The sequence below is a fragment of the Pinus tabuliformis genome, chromosome 3_1, assembly GCF_031772625.1.
Source record: "Pinus tabuliformis cultivar Carrire ecotype Pingquan chromosome 3_1, CPIR1, whole genome shotgun sequence".
NCBI lineage: Eukaryota > Viridiplantae > Streptophyta > Pinopsida > Pinales > Pinaceae > Pinus > Pinus tabuliformis.
This window is the reverse complement of record NC_142301.1, coordinates 824,151,929-824,174,162: the sequence shown is the minus strand read 5'-3', so window position 1 is coordinate 824,174,162 and position 22,234 is coordinate 824,151,929. Positions and strand designations below refer to the sequence as shown.

The following is a 22,234-nucleotide window of genomic DNA, read 5'->3' as shown; positions in this document are numbered from 1 at the left end:
AATTTGGATCTAAAATCATGCAAAGAAAGCAACAGCTCTTGTGGCAAAAAGTATGAAAAAACGCAAAAATTGGCCTAAATATGGAATTTTGACATATTGGCGCGTTTTTTGGATGACGAGGTGGGGTCAAGGTCGGATGACGTCAGCATGACGTCATCGGGTGAGGTGGCGAGCTGCTATTGGTCCACGGAGATGATGCGGTGGCAGACACATTGGCACAGGGGCGGACAAAAAGGTTGACGCGATGGCGGGGTGGCAATGACGTGTGGATGACGTTGGATGAGCGGATCGACCGAAGCCGGAAACGGTTAGCGGTTTTATATCGCACCGCTATAGCTACGGAGGTGGAATGTGTCAGGCGTACCCCCGATGCATTGTGGGGAAGGCGCGTGGCGGGCGCCTGACGTCACCTTCTGACAGATATCGGAAGGTATCTGTCGGACGTCGGGGCCGCTCCGATATGAACGAGGGCTGTCGGATCACATGGGTCCGATCCGACGGTTGATGGAAGAGTGATGTGATCGGACAATACGGATGGGGGGCGGGATTAATTTATTATTTGTTTTGGAATTTGCGCCCGGCGGAAAACATTAGGATATGGTGTTTTACAATGTTTTTCAATGTATTTTGGAAATATAACAGTGCGGGCGGATACTTTGGTTAAGCGGCAAAAGGTGGGTTTTTGGGTTATTTCACAATTTCAAAGGGGTTTATGGGTAGGAGGGGGTTTTTATAAGGTTTTTCTTTACAAACAAAGGTTTAATGGGTGGAATGATTTTAAAGAAGGGAGAGGGGTGAGGTTTAGGTTCATCAAAGTGACCAGATGTCATTTTGATTCCTTTTTAGAGAACATATGGCTATAATGCCAAGGGGAGGGATAATTATACCATGCTTGGGGTTTATACACCATGGTGTTATACTACTAGGGAAAGGGTAATATAGGGGAGTTATATAATAGAGTTAGGGTTAATATGGATGAAAGGAGTGGATGAGGGGAGATAACACTAAGCTTTTTTGAAAATAACTTAGCTTAAGGAGTAGATCAAAATGAAAAGAGTTTTAGACAAGAAATGTGGCTTCTAATAGGACTAAGAACCACTAAAAACCACAAATTCTTTCATGAATATCAACTGATGAGGGGATGTTAGTAATGAATGGAGAGGGGAAAATTGGGAAGTTAGACATGCTTCTTTGCTTGCTGCAACCTGATGGAGAAGAAAGACTTCCCAATCCATTGACTTTGCTTTGTGAAATAGGTTAGCATACCTTCAATTGTAAGGAATGATACTTCTGCAACCCCAACTGCCTACCCATCTACTTGCCTAGCATTTTTTTGTTTCTTCTTGGAGGGTGCACTTAAGCTTGCAGACCCTTACTTGCCTTTTCTTTTCTTTGGCTTTTTCTTTTTGTTTTCTATCTACTTCTACCCTTATTTCTTCCAAGGTCCCAGATTGAGCTGTTGGGAGCCTTTTCTTCTCTACCTGAACTACTTGTCTGCCACGATTAAACAGTTTGGACAGACTTCTTTCTCTATTCTACAACTGAAAATTCAAAACATGGCATGATCCAGATTAGACTGTTGGACCATCCATCAAAATTGAGTCCACATCAAGCTACAAGCACAGATTATATTCTTATGGTAATATGTGATCTTTGCATCATCAAAGCAGAGCATATTTGGACCTTTTCATTGCCAATCATGAAATATGAAACCTATTGGTATAGGTAGCTAACAGTGGCTCCACATGGGGATGGTTTTTCATTTGAAAGACCAAGAACAGCAGGTCAGATTGTCTTGCCCCTTGACTGCTCTTGCCAATTTTGAAGTTTGCTGCTTTGAAATGCCAAAATTGTGTGCTTCTCTTCTTGGTAGACCTTTGATTCTATTCACCTTTTGCCGGCAGTTTAAGAAAACTTTGAGAAATTGCATCTTTACATGTTGACAGAAAATAATATATACATTTGGATATGTACAAGGGAAAACTCAGGCTGCACTTATGGGTGATATTCAAAATAATGCTTCAGCATCCTGTCATTCACAGGACCTTCATCCAAATCAGTTTCATTAAGACCTTTAAGGAAATAAGTGTTGTTTCCTTGTACAGCTTAGACAACAAATGGTCCTCTCCAAAGGGAATCAAATTTTCCATGTTTTCCCTTATCCTCTCTTCTTGAATCCCACTTGAAGACTTTGTCACCAATGTTGAAATCTTCTGCTTTAGTTCTTCTGTCAAAGGCCTTCTTCAATTTTTCTTGTAGAACTTGAACTCTGCTGAAAACTTGGTCTCTAGTTTGTTGTAAACATATGATTTGATTGATTCTTCTTTGCATATCATTTGGTTCAGCTTGGCTTTCTTGAAGAAGTTTCATAACAGGTACCCCTAGTGATGAGGGAAATTTGGCTTCTAATCCATAAACCAACTCATATGGGCTAGTCCCAATTGATCTTTTGGTTGTTAGTCTATCTGCCCATAGAGCATTTACAAGCTTCTTATGCCAATTCTTTTTGTTCTCTTCTAGCACTTTCTTTATGATGTTTACCAGGCTTTTGTTTGATGACTCAGCAAGGCCATTACCTTGGGGATAGTATGCAGTAGAATGGCCTAAGGTAATATGAAATTTGTGGCAGAAATTCACCATTTTCTTGGATCTGAAAGCAACAACATTGTCTGTTATTATTTTGTCAGGACAGCCAAATCTAGCCAATATGTTGTTCTCCAAGAACTGAATGATAGTGGAATCATTTGCTTGTCTGCATGGAACAGCTTCAATCCACTTGGTGAAGTAGTCTGTGGCTGTTAAGATCCATCTATGTTGGCCTGAAGATGAGGGATGAATTTCCCCAATGAAATCCAAGCCCCATTGTTGAAAAGGTCTCTCTGTTGCAATAGGCCTTAAGGGAAGTGGCAGCAACTGTCTCTTTCCCTCAAACACTTGACATTTATGACATGAGGTTGTGAATTTCTTAACATCAGAGAACATGGTGGGCCAGTAGTAACCAGCCCTTAGTATTTTATCCACAGTGGACTTCCAGTACAAGTGTCCACCACAGTCACTTGCATGAAATTCCTTTATAATATTGTCAGTTTCATTCTCAATTAGGCATTTTAGCAATATTCCTTCATGGTTTTTCCACAATAAATTTCCATCCATAACACAGAATTTAGAAGCTTTCATTTTTAAGAATCTACATTTAGTTATGGACAATCCTGGGGGAGCACACAGGTTTTGCAATACATAACATATATCAGAGTACCAAGGGGATTGTTCAAAGGCTACATTGATCTTTGGAGTCGCCAGCTCCGGTTCACTGTCCAGCTGGTTGATGTCTAAGGCTTGGAAATTTGCTTCTGTCATTAGTTTGGCCAAACCTTGCCCTTTTATTAGTTTTGTAGGTTTTATCTCAATATCAAATTCCAAGATGTTTGCTATCCACTTTCCTCTTCTGCCCTCTAAATTTTCTTGGGTGAGAATGTCTTTGACAATAGGACTTGGCACATATGCTATAACATGGGAATAAAGGATATAAATCCTAAAGTCTTTAATGGCTTTAACCAAAGCATAAGCTTGCTTTTCCATGATTTGATATTTTAAAGGTGCATCTCTAAGAGCTCTGCTAAAGAAAGCAATTGGCTTCTCATTTCCTTGGTCATCTTTCTGTAACAAAACAACAGCGATTGTATGCTGGGAGGCAAAAGAGAAGATGATAAATTCTTTGTCAAATTGAGGATTGGTCAAGACTGGGGTTTGGGTAAGGGCCAGTTTTATACCTTCAAAGGCTTGATTGGCTTCAACAATCCATTTGACTTTTGAATCTTTCTTTAGCATGTTATTTAATAATCTGATTAGTTCTGCTAAGTTTGGGATAAACCTTCTCAAGAAATTGATTTTTCCCAAGAATCCTTGCAGTTCTTTGACATTTCTTGGGTGAGGCATTTGTAGGATAGCTTGTATCCTGTCTGGATCAATTCTAATGCCATCTTTAGAAATGATGTGGCCCAAGAGTTTACCTTCCTCTAAACCAAACAGGGATTTCTTGGGATTCAAGGAAATCCCATATTTCCTGCATTTTAGGAAGATCTGCCTCAAATGTTTTATATGTTCTTGGTCCGATTTTGAGAAAGGTGTGAGGTCATCTAAGTAGATGACTAAAAAGTCATGAATCTCCTTGGAAAAAGCAATATCCATTGCTCTTTGAAATGTTGCCCCTGCATTTTTCAATCCAAAAGGCATTTTTACATATTTGAAAGTTCCCCATGGGGTTGTGAATGCAATTTTGTCTTGGTCATCAGGGTGCACCAGGATTTGATTGAAGCCTGAAAATCCATCCAGTAATGAGATCCTTGAGGCCCCTACCACTCTTTGGAGAATGTGATCCATCTTGGGTAAGGGATAGTTGTCTTTGAGGGATACTTGGTTCAGATTTCTTAAGTCCACACACAACCTTATTTCACCAGTTTTCTTTCTTGTAGGGACTAAGTTGGAGATCCATTCAGAGAATCTGATTGGTGCTATGATGCCTGCCTTGAACATTTTCTGTACCTCTTGTTCCATTGCTGGGAGAAGCATTGGATTGATTCTCCTCAGTTTTTGTTTAAAGGGTTTTTGATCAGGCTTGAGAGGGATAGTATGCTGGATAACAGAGGTATCATAGGATTTTAGGTCCTCATAACTCCATGCAAAGACATCCTGGAACTCTTTAAAGAGGTCAATGTATTTAGGCTTTTGATCAGGAGGTAAAGATGCAGACAATTTAATTATTTTGGGTTTGTCAATTGTACCAATGTTGCATTCTTCAATGGCTGCATTTAAGGGCTGCATTTTTGGTTTTCTGGGAATATCATTTGAATCAAAGATGTCCTCTAGTGGAGTTAGGCCTGTCGGTAGAAAATTGTCTTTCAGCTCTATGATTTCAGTTTCGGCATTGGCCACTTCTTCACAACCTATTGGTTGGATTTGTTGAATGTTTTACTTGCTGAAAATAGTTGGATTTAGCATTTGTTTTGCTGTTCTAGGTGATATTGGGTGAGTAATCTTTTGAAACTGTATTTGTGATGGACTTTCTCTATCAAGTATTTGTGATTGACTTGCTGTATCAAGTATTTGTGATTGACTTGCTGTATCCGTGTCAATATTTAATCCTGCAAATTCTTGTTGCAGAGTTAAAAAATGGTTTATTTGCTTGTCATCCTCAAATACTTGCCAATCATTAACATTGTTTGGAATGGAGGGTTTGTGTTTTACCTCAGCTGTAAAACAATGATGGGGCTCAAAAGGCAGCTTGCAGGTACTTGCAAAGGTGGCTAAACTATGAGCATGCAGATTGTGGGTTCTAGGAATTTTAGTGATTTGGAATTCAGAGAAAAAGTTTAGTACCTCAGCAACAGCAGACCTATAAGTCCTTAGTCTTTTGTCATTGGTGACAAAATTTCCCTTCACTTGTTGGATAACTAAATCTGAATCACCCATGATTGAAACCCTGGCAGCTTGTAAGAACTTTACTAACTTGAGGCCTAGTAAAAGAGCTTCATATTCCGCCATATTATTAGTACATCTGAAGTTTAATCTATAGGCTCTGCCTTCTGCATGACTATTTTCTTTATTGTGTACCCAAACTCCAGCTCCTGCCCCTAACTTGTTGATTGAGCCATCAAATTCAAGGAACCATAGAATATCCTGTTGGGAAGGAGATTTAATGATCTGTTCATGGGCTGGCAATGTAAGTAGAAGCTTTGGTTTTTCATCTGGCTTGTCTTCTAGGACAGTTTCATCATTTGATTGGGTATGCTTGATATTTAGAACAACAGCAGTGTCTAGCATTTGATTGACTGTTGTTTCATGGGTGGTAATTCTTTCATTAGAGTTTTCCTCCTGTATGAGTATTTTGGTTTCAACATCATTTTTTGAGAGAATTGTGTTGTTATTGAAGAGAATGTATGAGTCTATGTCTGAATGGACAGCATATATGGGAAAGTTTTGAGGCTTTTCTTCACTGCTGACCATGTATTTCATGAGTGTTTCTCTGTATAGTCTTTTTGGTTGCCCAAAAACAGAGATGGTGGCGTATGACATGTCTAATTGTAAGGAACCTTGGAGTTTAGCTCCCCATGATCTTGATAACAACATCCCATATTTAGGTGGGATATCAGCAACTACAACGTCCATCAGAATTGTTTTGTTTGGGTATTGAACTAGAGACACACATAAGTCTTTTATGAGACCTAAACACTTGACTTGGCTGGAGTCAAAGGAAAACAGGTCCTTGTATGGTCTTGTTATATCTAGATTCAATCTCTCCATGACCGCTTTTGGCATGAGATTGTGAGAGGCACCTGAGTCAAACATTGCATTATGTAATATTTTATCATGAATATGTAAGCTGACATAAAAAGGTAATACCCCTGTGACTACTGTTTTTCCATTCACTTCTGGGCCAAACAGTAGTTCTGGGGTGTCATCCAGCACATTGACATCATCTTTGTTGCTAGTGAGTTGAAGGGACTTCTTGATCTGTAGTTTATAGATGTCATGCTTGGCTAGTTCTGAGAGAGGAATTGCTATCTTTAGTTTGCCAATTTCAGTTTCTAGGTCAAAGGGTTTTTCAGATTGGGTCTTAGGGTTATGGATAACAGTCCTTTCCTTGTTCATTAAATCTTCTTCTTGATTTTTATCTTGACTTTGGGACTTGTCTCTTTTACTCATCTCTTGGGGAGTAGCATTTAAATTAGGTTGAGAGGGTGAAGTAGCCATAGGCTGCTGTTTTAAGGACAATGGTTCAGTAATCTCTTCAATAATTACTTCTTCTGCCGGTGAATTTGTTTTGTCATTAGGCTCTCTGACTATGACTCTTTTAGGCTGTTGATTATCCTTTATCTTTTCAGGCTGATTTACGTTCACAGTTCTGCTCCTTAGCTTGTATTGTTTATGGACTTCATAGACAGCAGTGTCATAGCCTTGTTTAAAGTCAAAGGATTCACCTGATTTAGTTTGGAACAGTTTGATTTCATCATCCTCATGATCTTCTTGTGTTAAGAAAACTTGACTTTCACCATCTAGACCCATTAAATTAATCTCAGGATCTTCATTGGGCTCAGTTGATGTGGAAGTTTCTACATAATTTTCTTGGAAAGGGGGTCTTATGTCTTGATCAGCGCTGGCTTTGCCAATGCCTGGGTTTTGAGTTCTCCTAAAATTTGGATTCCTAGGAGGGTTGTTTTGTGGTGCTTCCCATGATGATTTTCTTTCAACCGATTCCACTCTATCACCCAATCTTTTCATTCCAGTGAGTATTGCATCGAGCTTTTGATCAAAAGCAGAGGGTTCCTCTTTGAAAACAGTCCTCTTTTCCAACCTTGCTCTGTTTCTTTTGGCAATTAGGTTGGCCTCCACTGTGACAGCAACCCTTTGGGCCTCTGCAAGGGATTGAGGATCTCTTTCCTTCAACTGATAGGCCATGTCAGGGTCAAAACCATCAGGGAATTTGTACAAAGCTAAATCAGGAGGGGGTCTTAAATTTTGTGGGATTGCGTTATATACATTGTTAAATCGTGCACAATACTCCAAAACAGTCTCTTGGGGACCTCTTTTGATAGTGTCATATTCCCCAAGTATGTGCAGAGGATCCTTCTTCTTCTCCCATCTGCTAGTAAAGGCTTGATACAGTTCATCAGGAGTTGTGATGGAATTTGCATTCAGGGACCTAAACCAAGTTCTTACATCCCCAGTTAGGCTTTGAACAAACATCCTCATTCTGACACTATCATCATCTATTTCATAGGTCTCAAAATGATCTTGCATCCTCTCAGCATGCTGGACAGCTGTCAGAGGGCCATTGGAGTCAAAATATGAGATTTTGGTTTGGTAATCTTGGGGTAGAGCTGCAGCATTAGCTGGTATTTGCAAGGGTGCATATTTGTTAGCCATATTTACAGGGTTTAGAGGATTAACAGGGGCAGCTGGGATAATAGGGACAGTGGGTACTACAAGGGTAATAGGTAAGGGTGAACCTACAGTGTTGATCAAGGGGATATGTGTAGTGGATGAAGATGCGAGAGGAGGACTTTGAGATGTGGATGGTGAACTAGGGGAAGTAGGGGTGGACCGGAAAAGGACCTTGCATGGGGTAGAGATAAGGCTGGGATGATCTGAATCTGAGGTTAAATCAGCAGGCTGCTCCTGCCTTTGCTGCATCCTAATGTTTCTAGGGATGGTATTTGGGTTATCAACAATGATGGGTGGATTAGGGTCAGGATTTGCCCTAGTATGCCGTGGATTTTTCTTGGGAGCCAGCTTCTAACTGTTTTTTAGGATTTTATAGGAAGTTTTTATATTTGCAAGGACTGGATCAAGATTTTGGAATGGCTATATATATTCCAAAGATGAGATGAAGACTCACTGAAAAAGCTCTTCCCTAAAGCTGTCCATGTGATACAGAAACAGTTTTGAGGGCCTCCTGACTGATTTCAGGCTTGATTTGCAGCTTTGAGAGATGTATAGAAATTGGAAAATCCTAAGAAGTCCCCAGTGGAGTCGCCAATTATGTTAACACCCAGGTTGTTCCCTATGACTCCCAAGGGAATACGGTCGGGGTAACCACTAACCAATCTTTGGATCACAGTTCCTAGCCAAACTGTAATCAGAGAGGGCTCTCTCTTTATGATTTGTCTCTGTTTTGTTGGTGTTTTTAGGCTAGCTATTATGCTCAGGTTTTGGTTTATGTTTTGGTTGAAGGACTTCTTTCAGGGCTTAAGATGTAGTGTTCAGAGAATAGTATATCATTGGGCAATGGAGTCTAGAGTTGTGAAATGCTTTGAAATGCAGGAGTGATGATGTTCAGACTGCAGGGCCTATTGTGTATCTCAAACAAACAAATTTAAACTTAAGTGGTGATGCATGGTCAGCCAACAGAAAGCAATTAAGAATTCTCTATTAAGCTGGTGATGTGAAAGTGAAATATGTTGCACAGGAGCAAACTTGAATTCCTGAAACAAAGGTCACTGTGAAAGATATATTCTGAAAGTGCAGCAATTAAGAATTACACTTATCAAGATTATAGCTGAAGAAAAAACATTCATTAACAACACAGATTGAACTCAGGGTATTGCATGAATAAGTCCTGAAGGTTATTATTTTTCTTTGTTGTCAAACATTTAGAATTAGAAACATATATGGATTTTAATAGATCGAAAATACATAACAAAGAGAGTTACAGAAACTTATTGTATTGTGAAATACACAGGAATCCAGCAGTTTTCAACAGACACCAGAACGCATTCAACACTTCAGAAATCCGAGAAATTCCATCACTTTCTTTATTAAACTCTGAAAGGATTACAACATAAGAACTTCTTCAGGAGAAATCAACAACAACCCTGCAAGCTTGTGCGAGGGGCAAATATATACTATCGGTCGTTACAAAATATATGAGTGCTAAGTTATCTCAGAATTGAATATCTTCACCAACTTTTCAAGATATTTAGATCAGAAAGTTATTACATCATTGAATACAAAGTAAATGCATCTTTATGCTTGTCAGAAGATATTTTGGCCTTTGGAGGCCACTGAGTCGGTTGGAGTGATCTGCATAAATGCTGTGAAATGCGCTTTTGGAGCTGCTCTGCTGTAGCTTCTCGGCCTGGACACCTGTAGCTTCCTACTTTGCTTTGTTGGCCGAAATTTCTGCTGAGTTGGCTCAGCTTTAATCTTTAATGCATGCTGATTCCTTTTAAACTGTCCTGTGTATGACAATTTTGCCTTTTCGATGATCAAAATTTGTTGAATGGCTTCCTGTTTATAAAATTTTCTGTATGGCCTTAGTCCACCAGTCTGGTGTAGGTAGTTGATGCCTGAGAATTGCATCCATAGTCTCCTCTGCCTCTGTATACTTATAAAAATTGGGAGGTGCCTCAAACAGGTGTTTGATTTCATTCATTATAAAAAATAAATTTTCTACTCTGTTGTAGAGAGTCTGTCCTGTGGTTGGCCCTGTTTTCTCTGAGGTGCTGGGCTTCTCATTGATCTGACTTGTGGCAAATGTGTTAACCCTTTGGCATACTGGTCATGTGTGAACAATCTCCCTGCGTTGTTCAGTAAGCTAGGGAGCCCTCTGTTTTCTAACACCTGGAACTTCTCCATAAACCTGTTCACCTCAGTCTGCATGTCCTGGGTTCTTCTTTCCAATGTCTGCACTAAGTTTCTCAGTGTGAGAACCCTCTTGATTAACTGAATGTGCTCAGTTCTGTTTGAAATTCCCATGGCAGCCAACTGAGTGCTTGTCCTATTGTTAAGCACATTGATCATCCTGGTGGCTATCTCAGGCATGTTGCTTAGGGCAGCTCTTGATCTTTGAATCTCAGCCTGTGCTTTTGGAATGAGGTCCAACTGCTCATGGATTGTTTCAATATACTGCCATTGCTCATTTATAGACTGGCCAATGTTAGCCCACAACACTATTTTAAGCTCAGCCACCACCTTATCTAATTTGAGCTCATTCTCTAGCTCTTTGATTCTATCTTTGAGGGCTTTTATCTCCCTGCCCTTTTCGTCCACAGGCTGCTTGGATTTGTCATATCTATCATTCACTTTGGCCAATTTATCCCTGGTCTCATTCAGCTCTGTCATTTGAGCTTCCAGGGGCTGGATCTCATTCCTCAGTTTTTGCATGTCCAGGCTTGGGGCCTGCTCTATTGCTGGTGGTGCTGCTGAAGTGGATGTTGCTCCCTGTTCTGCTTGTTGAGGAGGAGGAACAGTAATTGGAGCAGTTTCCTCAAGATTTATCACTTCAAGAGGAGGCTGGGAGGTCTGACCGTCTTCTCTTTGCTTCAAAGCTGCCTGTAGTGCTCCCTGTGCAGCCTCTAATTCTCCCAGCTTTTCTTGTGCCTGGATAAGCTGTTTGTCGAGAGACACCAGCAAATCTGTGGCTTCTTTATCATGCCTCTGCTGGGCAACCTCATCTGTTTGAGGGTGAATTGTGGCTGGCATTTTTATCTTTTTCTTCAAAGCAGCCATGTCTGCATCCCTTAACTTCAATATCTCTTGGATGCCCTTGATATCTTTGGGATCATGCCCAATCTCAATAATTATATATTCTAAGGACCTAATTCTGTTGTCCTTAGCCTGTGATGATGCCCTTTCCAACTCAAGTTGGGCAGCTGTATTATTAAGGCTATTTTCCAGCCTATAATTGTCCAAGGTTTTGTCTGCCAAGGAGGCATAGACCATCTCACCTGTTTGTTTGTGCAACTCAATTTTATCCATTGGGTGGATGTCTTTGGCAAGGACCTCAAGATTGGTCCTTATATAATCTGCATGAGTTTGGGGCTGTGCTACAGCTGGTAAGAAATGACTCATGATCATCTTGCCTTTACTGACATCAAAAGCAGACATCAGTCTTTGCTGGTTGGTGGGAGCCATTTTCAGCAAATGATTGTACAGCTGTATTTTTATGGGCTCACTCATTTTCTTTATGTCTATGAACTACTGTTTGATGCTCAGTTCACCCTCCCTTTGCTGGCTAGAGGAGCTGACTTCTCCTCCCACAGTTCTGTTTTGTTCCTCTTGGAAGGAACTTGCAGATACTTCCCTGCTAGGTGGGCCCATGCCCAGAGAATGCGCTGTTGGCATTTCCTCATCAGAGAAAGGGTTCATTCTCTGTCTTTTCTCACCATGACTTTCTGATGTGGTCAAGGGAGTCTCTCTGTCCCTTTTTCTGCTAGTATCCTCCTTTTGTGGAGTTTGGAGGATTGATGCATCAACTGATGTTTCTTGCCTAGGAGGCACCGTATTTTGTGCCTATTGTTCTGTGGGAATTGGGGCCTCAACTGCCCCTTCTTGCTGTGGGGGCTTCTCTTTATTATGCTGCCCTTCTTCTTGCTGCATTTCCTGTTGTTGTTGTTGTTGTTGTACCTGTTGCTGCTGTTGCTGCACCTTCTCATGCGGTGGCTGTTCAGTATCCATCTCTTTTTCCTTGCCCTTGCTAGATATATTTTCAGTGGCTTTGGGTGCTTGCTGATTTACAGTTGAGGAGGATGCAACTGCTCCCACTTGTGTGCTTGGCAGTGAAAACACCTGTGAACAAAGTTCAAGGTCAGCCATCTTTTTAAGATTCCTCACTGCTCTTTGATTCAGCTCTTCTTGTGTAACCGGTTCTTCTAGGGTTCCTCTCCTCCATTTTGCTTGGTTAGCATGTTTTTCAATGTGAGGGATTTTTACATGATCATAGCCAGAGAGCCTATATCTGAGCCTTCTCAAAGTGATGAAGTGGTTGGGGTCATAAGGTTTCCAGAGGAAACTGGTTTGAAGGCCAAGGGACTCAAGCATCCTGTCTGCTTCTCTCCAACCTTCCTCCCTTTGGTTATAGACAAAGTGGCCAAGTTGGTTCCTGACTTTTAACTGTGCTTTCTTGCCTTTGCCTGAAAAGTGAAGCACATCAACATTGCCAAACTGCCTGAAGTATTCTAGGGCAAATAGCCTCATAGGCACATATCTGGGTAGTATGTAGGGAGGCAATTCACACCCATACATCCTGATGACGGTGTGGTGCTGGTAAAAGTACCAGTCCCCAATGCTGTATGATTTGGATAGCTGCAGGATCCTTTGCATTTCATCTGTGAGCCTCGGAGGAGGTGAGCCCATCATCATTGACATAGCTGGGTGGATGAACTGATCTATGAACTCACAATAAGTATAAGGAGTTTCAAATCTACAGTGGAAAACAGATGACCAATAGACCACTGATCTTGGATTGCCTTGGGCATCTTCTCTTTTGATTGGGAAAGAGAATTTCTGATGTTGATGATATAAGATCATCTGGTAAATGTAGGAGGTATACCTGAACACTCTTTCTCTTTCCAGGTTCATTAGTTGCTCATGTATTTTGTCTGCTATATAGGTGGCATAGTCATAGCAGATAGGAGACTTGCCAGGAGCAAACATGAGCATGATTACCAGCACAGTTTGATCAACAAACTCAATGGAGTTGTAGCCCAAAATGGGACTAATCATGTCTGCCATATCTCTGCCCAGTTGGTTGAGGTATACTTGATTGATAGGAGGATACTTCACAGAGTCAGAGCCAATGTATAGCTGGTTTAGTTTGGTGACCTGAGCATCTGTCATTCTGGCTCCTTGATTTATCAGGTCTACAAGTGATAGAGGGACCAGTTTCTTCTCAGTCCTGAAGCAGAGCATATCCTTGATAGCTTCTGGGGTGACATAAAACACAACTGATCCTTAAGGGTCAAGAACTGCCCTCTGAGTGGGGTCATAGTTTTCAGCACACAGATGGATCAAATCAGGGAATTGGTGAACTTGAGGGAGCTTAAAAATAGGGAGGAATGAGTCCCATATGCCCAGCACATCTGTTCCAGCCTCATGCTTGGCCTTCAATTCATTGAGCAGGTGGATGTGGAACTTAGTACCCATCAGCATTTCCTCTGAAATCTGATAGTCCATGTCTGCCAGAGACTGCCATTCCAATTGTCTCTGAGGGGCATTCAATGGAGCAACGTTCAACGCTATTGGAGCTACTGGTGGATCCATGACTTCTCCTAGGATTATGGATAGAGTTGCTATGCAGAGCAACACAAAGAGTTTTCTTTGAGGTAGAAATGTGAATTGTATGGAAGAGAGGGTGAGTGAGACAGCTGCAGCAATTGAAATACTGCTTGAAGTGCCAATAAGACCAATGTATGGTCTCAGTCTGTCTTTTTTAACAGGTAGGTACAGTTTGAGTAATCTGTTTCGCGATTGCGCGAACAAAGTACAGTTTTTTGTGAAAATATGGGCAAACAAGGCTCAGCTGGTGTTTTTCGAGCTCACAGTTGTAAATGGGGGCTAGGCACCAAGATTTTGCCGGTGAATTTTGCAAGTTTTTTGTCGTTTAAGCTCTTTTGATGGAATTCACAGACAAAGTAGGCATATGAAGCATTTGTAATGGAGAATACCTGGTAAAGAGCAAGCAATGGTCACGGATGACTGTGGAAATAGCGCGTTGGACGTCTCCGAGTCGATTTCAGCAAAGGTGGTATAATTTGGACGTAAAATCATGCAGATAAAGCAACAGCTTTTGCAGCAAAAAGTATGAAAAAACACAAAAATTGGCCTAAATATGGAATTTTGGCATATTGGCGCGTTTTTTGGATGACGTCGGCATGACGTCATCAGGTAGGGTCAAGGTCGGATGACGTCAGCGTGACATCATCGGGTGAGGTTGCGAGCTGCTATTGGTCCACGGAGATGATGCGGTGGCAGACACATTGGCACAGGGGCGGACAAAAAGGTTGACGCGATGGCGGGGTGGCAATGACGTGGGGATGACGTTGGATGAGCGGATCGACCGAAACCGGAAACGGTTAGCGGTTTTATATCGCACCGCTATAGCTACGGAGGTGGAATGTGTCAGGCGTACCCCCGATGCATTGTGGGGAAGGCGCGTGGCGGGCGCCTGACGTCACCTTCTGACAGATATCGGAAGGTATCTGTCGGACGTCGGGGCCGCTCCGATATGAACGAGGGCCGTCGGATCACATGGGTCCGATCCGACGGTTGACGGAAGAGTGATGTGATCGGACAATACGGATGGGGGGCGGGATTAATTTATTATTTGTTTTGGAATTTGCGCCCGGCGGAAAACATTAGGATATGGTGTTTTACAATGTTTTTCAATGTATTTTGGAAATATAACAATGCGGGCGGATACTTTGGTTAAGCGGCAAAAGGTGGGTTTTTGGGTTATTTCACAATTTCAAAGGGGTTTATGGGTAGGAGGGGGTTTTTATAAGGTTTTTCTTTACAAACGAAGGTTTAATGGGTGGAATGACTTTAAAGAAGGGAGAGGGGTGAGGTTTAGGTTCATCAAAGTGACCAGATGTCATTTTGATTCCTTTTTAGAGAACATATGGCTATAATGCCAAGGGGAGGGATAATTATACCATGCTTGGGGTTTATACACCATGGTGTTATACTACTAGGGAAAGGGTAATATAGGGGAGTTATATAATAGAGTTAGGGTTAATATGGATGAAAGGAGTGGATGAGGGGAGATAACACTAAGCTTTTTTGAAAATAACTTAGCTTAAGGAGTAGATCAAAATGAAAAGAGTTTTAGACAAGAAATGTGGCTTCTAATAGAACTAAAAACCACTAAAAACCACCAATTCTTTCATGAATATCAACTGATGAGGGGATGTTAGTAATGAATGGAGAGGGGACAATTGGGAAGTTAGACATGCTTCTTTGCTTGCTGCAACCTGATGGAGAAGAAAGACTTCCCAATCCATTGACTTTGCTTTGTGAAATAGGTTAGCATACCTTCAATTGTAAGGAATGATACTTCTGCAACCCCAACTGCCTACCCATCTACTTGCCTAGCATTTTTTTGTTTCTTCTTGGAGGGTGCACTTAGGCTTGCAGACCCTTACTTGCCTTTTCTTTTCTTTGGCTTTTTCTTTTTGTTTTCTATCTACTTCTACCCTTATTTCTTCCAAGGTCCCAGATTGAGCTGTTGGGAGCCTTTTCTTCTCTACCTGAACTACGTGTCTGCCAAGATTAAACAGTTTGGACAGACTTCTTTCTCTATTCTACAACTGAAAATTCAAAACATGGCATGATCCAGATTAGACTGTTGGACCATCCATCAAAATTGAGTCCACATCAAGCTACAAGCACAGATTATATTCTTATGGGAATATGTGATATTTGCATCATCAAAGAAGAGCATATTTGGACCTTTTCATTGCCAATCATGAAATATGAAACCTATTGGTATAGGTAACTAACACATGTTAACCCATATTTATTATTCATACAAATTAACAAAAATAAATAAAATAAATAGGAAAAAACGTGTGTAAGCTTATTTGTTTTAGCGTTTAATTTTTTAAATTATTTTTTGAGTTTATGGCTGAGCTAATATATGAAGCCACTGTTTTTTTATCCACTGCCTCCATAAACCCTAGCGCCTCCATTCTAAATGTGGCTCCGTGGCCAAACGGATCCTGGTTCAAACTCGGTATAACCCAGTGGCAGTACAGTTGAGCCTTTCCCTTGTTGCATGTTACATCTCCTGGTTCAAACTCGGTATAACCCAGTGGCAGTACAGTTGAGCCTTTCCCCTGTTGCATGTTACATCTCCATGTAGAGAAAAAAATTAATGAATAATCTCAAACCCTAATGAATAATCATATTCAAATTCTCAAATACTTAGAATTGTTTTTCTGGTTGAACCTCAAATAAAAAAAATTACTTGAAATCAAACAAAATTTGAATTCCAATCCCATGGGGAGTGCCACTGCATCTGTACATAGAGTTGATATTGACGTGCATACCTTACCACAATTAAAATGTTTTCCGCAGAAAGAATGAATAGATAACATATACTGGCTTTGAAAGCAAACCAACCAAATGGTAATAATCGAGCGATGCAAGTTCTCTTGTAATATTGGTATTCTGGTAACCAGAATAATTCATCCACATCCATTAAGAAATATCTTCCCGAACTTACCATAGCGCAACAGATGCCATATAGGACAAAATAAGAAATATTCTTCACCCAGTCCTGAATAAACCTTGAACATCCACGAAGAAATATCTTCCCGAATTTAACATAGGCCAACAAATTCCATATAGGACAATATTATAACTTAACCAGCAATCCCACCCATGCAAATTTCGTCTCCTGTATTTATAGTTTGCTACCAGTTTGGAAATTTGAATTATTTGGAGCCCGAGCCAAAGTCTAGCCCTCCAAAAATTCTCGAAGGCCAAGGCGTAGCCCAAGCCAACGAGGGGGGCTAGAAATAGTTTTCAACCAGCAATTGACGCTCCTCGGTTTTACCTCACTAGCTGCGTCATTGCCCCAAGCGCAAAGATGGCTACCTATCATTTGTTCCTCTACTTTATACTCTTTTTTGTATTTCTTTTTCGGAATTGTGAGATGTGGGAAAATACAATATATTTTGTGGTTGATAAACTGAATATTCAATTATTTGGATGATTATAATGTTTAAAGAGCAGATTATATGTTTTTTTTAATGATATGTGAATAATCAATAATATATATGAAAACTTTATTGGTTTATATTTATGTGTAAGTAGATGGTAATTATGTAGTATTTTAAAAATTAAGGTTATGAGTTTAGTGTTAAAAACAAGATTTTGTTGAGTTAATTATATATGGATATTGAAATATGAAGAAAATGAGGATGACTTTTATGTATTGAAACTTTTTAGTGGTTAATTGGTACAATTTAATCAAAGAGGTAAAAAATATTGGGTGAATTGGAATAATTAGGTTAAAGTGCACAAGCTTTAGAGAAGATGTTTCTCACTTTCACTACACTATCACTAATGGTCATTTGAGTTGGGAGATATTAAAAGACAAACTAATTTCTCAACAATCTTTTAATAAATTCATGTTACTTGTAAACATTCAATGACAAAACTTTGATACCTTAGGTCTGAATTGACATTAAATACCTCTCCAACTAAAATTCATTTAATACCCATGTGATTGTTAGATCATTCTCCTCTATTTAAATTTAATATAGTACCCTCAAATCTTTTGCGGAAGATAGAGTCCAATATTCTATTATATTATTTTCCAATAAATATAATCACTTTATACTATATACAAATAGTCTAGAATACCTTATTACTAAATTCACCATTTAATTTGTTGGACACCTAATCCTCAATGGGTTAGTGTGGAAGCTGAATGGACAAAAGGAGTCCAAGAGACCTTGGGATGTGAAACCCAACGGTCACCACATGTACTATAAATGTAAATCATTTGTTAATAAAATTGTATTGTCATGTTTTATCATTCATATTTCTCTTGCTGCCCATGTGTGTTTAACATGGTATCAGAGCAGGCAATCTCCTGCCCTGCTCAAATATGAGCCACTTGTTTTCTGTGGCCTTTCTTACCTGCAAGTCATGTACATTCATATAATTGTCAGTGCTGTTATTATGGATGTAACGTACATTCCAGCAATCTGAAAATAGAGGCCTGGGTATTTTAAGAGTCTGTCAACTCTGCAAAACTTGCCTGCCATTCTCAGTCTAACGCTCAGCCTATCGCTCTCCCCATCGGTTCCGCTGGTCGCTCTGCGCTAACCATACAAATGATGGCCCATACAATTATTGTCTCGGCTCTGCGTTAACCACCGTTGCTCCTGCGCTCTTTGTTTCTCCTGCCCTGTCAGAACCTTGCTATTCTAAGCTCGTAATTGTCTGAGTCACTGTATTATTCTCTGCGTGATAATCTGGGTAACGCTTGGTATACCCATCGAATACCCCTCTCCTGACAGTCCGGCGGCCTGCTTGTGCATTGAGGGTGGTATATTGAATCTACGTTGAACAATTTAGAAGTGTGCTTTGAATGTATGATGCGTTGGTTGTATGTTCAACTCCATGCTGTGAATAAAGATCTGCTATTGTGCATTGAATAAAAACTTGTTGTTTTCCGTTGAACAAGTTGCGGTGATTTCAACTCCTGAATGCATTACTCCCTTGCTAACAGACTTTACCTAAATTCCACAGTCACACAAGGGAAAGAGCTTGAGCCCTGAATGGCCCCCAAGCTTCTCTTTCTCTGCATCAAAATCATGAGTATATTTGAAGGTTGCGCTAGCGGATGAAATTCTTGAAACTCTGCTGAGAACTAGAACTGTGGTGAACACTGCCTAAATTTTACGCTGTGAAGACCTTGGTGAACGTTGCCTAGATTAAATGCTTTGATTACAGTGGTGAATGTTGCGAGATGACATGGATTGAGTTCAAAATCTGGCAAACGAGACAAGGCACATCCAAAGAAAGGCTGAGCTCCCGATGGAAGAAGCCCTACCGCTGCACGCTCTTAAGATAACACGCACCGCTGCCCCTCTCCCATGGGAAATCAATTCATGGTTGACAGAACTCGAGCAGTCTGGTTTGCGAGACTACACTTCCTTAGTTGATGTTCACCTCAGACACTATCCGCGTTAAAATTCTTCATCATGTTCTTTGAGGGCGTAGACTCACTACAGAGTTCGAGGAGCAGTGCCAGACCATTCGATCATTGATATTGTGGATTGATCATGATAATCTATGTTTATCATAACGTTCTCTGGATGTCTGTAATGCAAAATGCAGTTTGTCCGAGGTCTGGAGAAAATTGATTTAAAGATTGCAGAGCGAGCTCAAATATGGAGTTGTTATTAAGTTTTGAGTTTGTATCAAGCGAATCCTTTGAATGTCCTGCCGCGGTTGTAGGTCTATGTGATTAATGTGATGATGGCAACAAGAGGAGAGGTTCTGTTGAATGCATATGTACACTGATTTTTTGAAAAGCCTGGTGTAGAATTTGCAGTCTTGAAAAAAAAAAATGCGTTGAAGCTCCGATAACCACTTCTGAAATTCTGCGTGGAGGTCGTTGAATAGATTTGAAGGGCTGCTCTATTTTGAAATCTGTGAGTTTGTTTCAAATCATCTTCAAATCAAGTGGATCCTGTAACTCTCCAGCAAGATGGTTGAATAAATCCCCTTCAGCACCTTCAACCGGTTCATTAACTAAGCGGAGAAAATTAGCCTGGTGGTCTTGGATAAGCCGCATCAATTGAGGATTTTGTTTGCTCAACTCCTGAAGCATTGGCTACAATATTTGAGGGTTGGCCTGGACCATTGTACGTAGAGCCTGGAACTGTGGGTTGTTCCGTAAAAAGTCAAGAGCCCCAGCACCAGCCGTTGTTGCTTTAGTCTTAGACAACATAACCACAAGGAATGTATTCTCACTGACTTTGTTTTCTTCAATAGTGGTTTCATCCTTCAGCACCTTGCCCTGATAAATCAACAGCTGTTGTTCACTCGGGTAAGTTTGTGCTCCTTGAATTTTCTCTATTTTCTTAACATTTAAAACAATATCCGTGGGCTGCACCTCGATATCAAAGTGGTTACCCTTCAAGGTTTTGACAGAAACCTTCATCCTGACGCCCGAATTCGGTCTCTACCGGCCTCCGAAGTGCTAAACCGTCCACACAACAGGCAAAACGAGACACAATATCGCTTGCACTGCCAACGAAACCAACGGACATTGTCCCTAAGGCATTCCACTTGTATTCTTAACACGCATAGAAGTGGCAGCTCAATCATTTGGAATAGTAATTGAATGTCTATGATCAATATTCTTCTGCTTTTGAATATGTGATTTTGTGTCTCCCATTGCCTTTTTTATCTCCTGGGGTTCCTTGTTTACCACTGATTGCACCTTCCCTTATAGCATTGCTCTGTTGAAGAGACTGCTTGCCATTACTAGAAGGTGCCACTATGCATTATTTTTCAAAATAACCAGCATCTCCATCTTTGTCATGTCCATTGGTATTTCGAAGATTTCTATCCTCATCCATTCCATCAAAGAAATGAGACATTTCTATTAATGTGGTCTGAGCTGTTAAAAGGGCACCCTCATCAATTGGAGGATTAATTGGAACGACAAAGTTCAATGTTCATAAGCATTGGGGGCTATTTATATTCTTTAAAGTTGCGGTTATTTGGCATTCTGTGAGATATCTGTGCAACATTGTCATTAAATGGAGAAAATTGATGATGCATTACAGTTATTGAATAGTCTAATCTTTTCCACTGTTGATGGGATGGTAAAAGTCAGTAAGGAAACTCTTTTTAACATTCAAACTTGCTTGCAAAATGTACAAGACAAAGTTGATTTTTTGCAGCTCGAATCTCAGCTACAGCAGGAAGAATTACAGCAGTGGAGTCATCATTCTGAACCTGTTTCTGTTCAGAAGATTGAAACAGACTCCCATAAACAGCAAGACAATAATGTTACAGTTCATTCAGATTTAGTACCCCATAAAGCAGCAGTTGTACATGCAGATGTAGAAGTTCAGTCTGCACATCCCAAGCCCATCATCAGACCTTGGGAACAGCTTGTCCACAACAAGCACAGAACTGGTCTTGGATATGACAAGGACTTGTCCTTTCGTATTCCAAACTACGCCAAGCCCATTCAGTTTCAGAGTGCTTGATTCATTCATGACAGTTCAACTGCTCCTCATGACAGTTCAGTTTCAGCTGTTCCAGACTCTGCCCTTCTTCCACAACAACAACAACAACAGATTGTGAAATTCCAACACTGTGACCGAGTTGGCCATTTGAAAGATCACTGTTTTGATCTTCATCCATGTAAGCATTGTCATAAAACCAGCCATTCTTCACACAGATGCTTCAGAAACAAACGTCCCGCAAGAACAAAGATTCATCTTGGATGGATCGCTTCTTGGCAATGGGCATCAACAGCCAAGAAGATATTCCAAACACATGCCAGAACTTGTTCCAGAATATTGAACAGTCTTGCAGTTGATTTTTCTCCATCATCTCACCTTGTATCTGACAGGGGGGAAATGATGGTCATCTACAAGCTTCAAAGTCACATCAAGCGAGCCTGAGCCACAACTTGCCACACCAGTTTCAGAATTGTAGCCATAAACAAAGATGCATGTGAACATGCCTTCAGTTGGCAATCTGGGACACTTCCTCTAGCAGAAGACTTCAGCTTCTTGCCAGTTTTGGAAGAATTCCAGGAACAAAATTGAGAACACTTCCTCTAGCAGAAAACTTCAGTTTCTTGCAAGTATTGGAAGAGTTCCAGGAATTGCATTAAGCATTCCAGAGTTGTTGGTTATCCTTAAACCATCATAGGTTGAGACTTCCTGTTCAGGTTGAAGTTCTCCCTCTTATGCGGGGTGAGACCTGCCTTTATTGGTTGAAGGTTTCCCTCTTCAAAACAATAGGAGCACTTCCTCTAGCAGAAGACTTCAGCTTCTTGCCAGTTTTGGAAGAGTTCCGGGAACTGCACTAAGCGTTCTAGTGTTGGTGGTCATCCTTAAACCACCGCCCTTTATACCAACATTTCAGAGAGCACATTCAGCCTAGTGCTTCCATGCATTTTTGCACATTTTGTATTACAGCTCTCTTCTTGGACTCATACATAACCCTTCGGATTAAGGGGGGGAATGTTGAACACCTAATCCTCAATGGGTTAGTGTGGAAGTCGAATGGACAAAAGGAGTCCAAGAGACCTTGGGATGTGAAACCCAACGGTCACCACATGTACTATAAATGTAAATCATTTGTTAATAAAATTGGTTTATCATTCATATTTCTCTTGCTACCCATGTGTGTTTGACATAATTAAATATTCTCTTCTATTATTTTCCAACAAATATAATAGCTTTATACT

The 22,234-nt window shown here is 40.6% G+C and overlaps 1 non-coding gene and 1 pseudogene across 1 annotated transcript; both read right to left on the bottom strand.

The window, feature by feature from the left end:
- Positions 1-16,727: 16,727 nt before the first annotated feature.
- On the bottom strand, positions 16,728-16,869 carry LOC149190031 (U4 spliceosomal RNA). Its single transcript, XR_016256609.1, has one exon. It is a non-coding gene; the product is annotated as a U4 spliceosomal RNA (small nuclear RNA).
- Positions 16,870-19,459: 2,590 nt separating this feature from the next.
- On the bottom strand, positions 19,460-20,044 carry LOC149190030 (ubiquitin receptor RAD23c pseudogene; annotated as a pseudogene).
- Positions 20,045-22,234: the final 2,190 nt, after the last annotated feature.